Source organism: Triplophysa dalaica, chromosome 18 (genome assembly GCF_015846415.1).
Source record: "Triplophysa dalaica isolate WHDGS20190420 chromosome 18, ASM1584641v1, whole genome shotgun sequence".
Taxonomy (NCBI): Eukaryota; Metazoa; Chordata; class Actinopteri; order Cypriniformes; family Nemacheilidae; genus Triplophysa; species Triplophysa dalaica.
Genome location: NC_079559.1, coordinates 2,180,337 through 2,184,661, shown reverse-complemented (window position 1 = coordinate 2,184,661; position 4,325 = coordinate 2,180,337).

Sequence of the window (4,325 nt, the reverse complement as noted above, 5' to 3'; positions counted from 1 at the left end):
CCGTGGGATGCTCGCAGCATCAGCACCAGCCCAGTGTTTCCGAAGGGACGTGTTGCATGCGCCGGTGACAATGTTGCGCTGCGAGCGAGGCGCGTCGCGGACAGAGAGCAGCTATCACGCGTCACGAGATTAGGGGTGGGTGGGTGGTCTGTGGAGTAGTAGTTTAGAATCGGGGCTTCTATCTAACACGCAGTCTTTGGGGTCGAACCTAAGAAAGTGTTATTAATCACCGTTGCGCACTTGAATTGAAGCTGAAACATAATGGTATATCATTAAATGTCATTATGTGATGTGCTCCCTGCTGGTATTAGTGCTATATGTTATTTCTAAAGTAAAAACTTTCAATTTATTAAGAAATATTTCAGGTGTTCCTTTATATTTTCGTTTTCATCTCTCTCTCTCTATGTCTCTCCATTGTTATAGAATATATTTATAATAAGTGATCAATTTAATAAATGATTACATGATTAACATACAATTGTAGCATATTTATGACTCGAGATATATCAAAAAGCCCTATTGTTGTTAGATATTCATTTGGTTGTTTCTAAACACTTAATTTGATGTACAAATATAACAGTATCATTCATAAAGGAAGTGTGAGCCGATCTATTTCATGTTTTTTTTATGATTCAATGATGGGCATGTCATTGAACGGTTATTCTGATGTATGAATGGCTTGATATGACCTCAGATAATATCTCTTTCAGTGCTGTCTGTGATCCAGACAAAAGCACATACATTCAGGCTTTATTTAAGAGGTTTTCAGGGAAATAGAGTCTGAACTATAGCCTGTGTCTGTCTTTTTTGCTTTTATTATATTTTATTGAAGCAATAATACTATCCTGGTATGGAAGAACCAGATAGTAGACAATCCTTCGGCTTTGAAAGGCCATGAAAAGTTTGCTAAAAATTTCACAGACTCTTAGAGAAAATGTATTCGCAGTGTACTCAAAAGTGTGTTGATTGTTCAACATATGTGTTTTAATCCAAGGAATTTTAATTCTTTCTAATCTCATGTGCTCTTTTCTCTTCACAAAGTTTAGTTCCTTAGAAAATGTTGCTGGGTAGTATTAGAAGAACTCTTGTCGTTCTTCAGTACGTGTCACTTATCAGAATCTCAAACCTTTGGTCACATTGTTACACGTAATTAATCGTATGTCACCGTGTGCTCAAACCTGTAAGAATTCTTTTGTTTATCAAGTCTTTAGAAGATTTTTTATGGAAATGTTACTAAGAATAGATGGAAACATTTTTTCACAGTAATTGCTACTTTCACCTTTAGCTCTCAAACTGATGAAACTGAAAGCCACAACTGATTCTGTTTTCGTGTCATTTACCCTTTTCACATTTTTTCTTTTTTTGTGTGTGTGTTCGACAGTATTAGTCAGTCGATAAGGTTTGGTGGCATAAGGGTAAGTAGCCGATTTTTCATTTTTAAGGGAATCTAATTTGGTCTGCGGTCTGTGGATGTCCTCCATCAACAGTGAAATCAAAGTGTGTTTAGAAAATAAACTAATATTCAGCAATCTGAAAGTGACAATTTGCAAAGATTTGGCGTGCCTTGGAAAACATATTGACTATTTATTGCTTCATTGAAATCAATTTTTGAATACATTAAACCTGTTGGCAGGCGGTCGGGTTGCTCTTGTGATCTTTAATGAATGTCAAATGTAATTATGTTGTAATTTTCTCATCATCAGCCAAACTCTACAGATGCTGTTGACTCACAAGCTATCACAGATAAACAGCTCTTATTGGTTTGGATCCGTATCAGGTCTAATCCGGTGCTATGTGTTTTTAAATGACTTTTATAACATCAATCACACAGTTGGACTGTTTTTATCATGTCGTTGTGCTGCAATTATATGCAACCAAATTGCAAGTTTTTTTCTTCACGGAAGTTTGCATTTGATACAAATGAGCTAATAAATAAATATTTTGAATCATCTTTTTTTTGGTCTAATTGTTTTCTCATGTAGCCATGTGGTAAGCAGCTTCCAGGATTTTTTTTTTGCAATAATGATCGGCTAGATGTTCAGAATAATCCCTTACGTATATTTGACAAATGTTGATTGCACTTTATTTTAACTAAACTTTAACTTTAAAATTGTGTATTTTCAATTGTTTGACTGACAGACTTACCGTGTAGCTGTTCAGGAAAGAAGTGCAGTAACATTTATTATACAATTAGTTTGTTCCTCTGGTCTGATTGGACGATCAACATCCCTATATTTGGCAGAACATCATTGGTAAGCATCACTGTTTAGGACATTATCTTTGTGCTCATCTGTGTTTATGGCATTCCAGTTTGATGGTTGATTCTTCAAATTAGCAAATTTAGTTTTTATTAGCAGATGGAAAATAATCATGATGTGTGTAAAATGCAACTTGCTTGATGTCAGATTGTTCCTTTAATGCAGCAGGTCTGTAAACATCATCACTTTTACAATCTTGCTTTCTTCAATCGTGCAGTCCTGACATTAAGAAAGAATGTCAGGACAGCTGGGCTTATGTTATATTGCTGAGGTATGACATTCTGGGAAAAATAAGGAGGTGCAATAGAATGAATTTTTCCTTAGTGAATCTTGGGCCATAACGTGATAAGTGTTTTATCTACTGGCAATTTGTTCATAGTGTATGCATATGCTGAAACTCAAAGATGTGATTTCTTCTCTGAGACCATCTTTCAGACCCTCATAAAGTGCATTAAATCTATACAGTTCATCACATGACCATCTGCTATTCATCTTCGCCCACAGCAATAATGCGATAGCAGCTATCATTACAAAATGACCGTATAGTCTCAAGAAAATGCAATCACTAGCCAATCATTTCCATCAAATTATGATAAACCCATAAAAGTCGGAGTAGTTTAAGGTCAGACTTCATCTTTTTAACATGTGCATTTTGTGGGCATGGATAAATATAATGAGGAGCAATTTTGGAGATGAATGTGCTTAATTAATTTAAAGTAGTGATGTTTTTAAAAGATTCTGAATGCAAAAATATGTCTGAATATGTTCTTATGAGAAATCACATTCTTGTATAAGAATAACTTCACAGCTGTTTTTACTGACCAGATGAAAGAAATGTTTTTTAATAATAGCAACAATGATATTATCATTATTACTAGTGTAATTTTTTATGATATCAATATTAAAATTACTTTTATTATTAATAATAATAATAATAATAATCATATAAATACTAATAATGCTAATAATAATAATGCGATTCATATTGATAATAATGATAATGTTAACAATATTAATGATAGCAACAATAATGATAATCGTTATTATTATTATTATTATTAATAAAAAAGTAGAATGCATAAATGGCGTACTACAAATGTAAAGTAAAAGTTTTTGTTGGTTTCTCTAAGCTAACATCTAAAAACATCTCTGACTTTTAATATACAGGACCGACTGTCTTGGCACTGAATTGCTTTTTTAAATGTCATTGGGAGAGAGAAATATATCAGCACACATAAAGAGTTGTCTGTGTGTCGTTCGACAAACTCCCAGAGGATTCTGTTGAGGATTCTAGTGCACTGAGACTGAGTTTCAAAATAAAAACAGCTTCAATAGTCCAAATATATTCCAGGTCAAGGTTATTAAAGTATCTGAAAATGATCTGATGCTTCTGTGAGGTTCCAGTCTCTGAGATGGCTTGAGGTTATTTCTAATGGTTTCAACTGTGACCATATGGAGCAAGTCAGTTTATTTGATCACTTCTAAGCAGTCGCTTTTCTTCAGCTCAGTTTAGTTGAGTTCAGCTTAAATGTATACACTGAAAAATTGGTTGCCTTGCACTTGTTTGGGCGGTTTCCCAGAAAACGATTAGCTGAAGCCAAGACCAGACCATTGTAAATAAGTATAGTTTTAAAAAAAATACTTCTCAAAAAAGTAAGATTACTGTGGTCATCTTGAGACAAAAGAATCGCACTGATACATTTTTAAATATGCAAGTGAAGTGTTTTACTATCAAGACACCTGTGAGTTATTCTGGGTAGGCTTAAGACCTTTCTGGGGAAATCGCCTCTTTAGATACAATTAAATTGGCTTTACAAGTCATTTTTTCAGCTAACTATATTTTACATTTTTAAATGTTTTTACATTACTTCATGACTCACCGTAAGTTTGATGCAATTTCAATTTGATGCAATCTCATCTCATTTTTTGTGTGGGGGAACTCACGGCTGTTCCAAATTTAAAACAGTAAGTTGAAATGACTTCGTTGACAGTTTGATTGCAAAAAATAATACACCGCATTGGAAACAAGTATAACTCCAGTATCGATTTAGTTTTTGTACTTTTTAA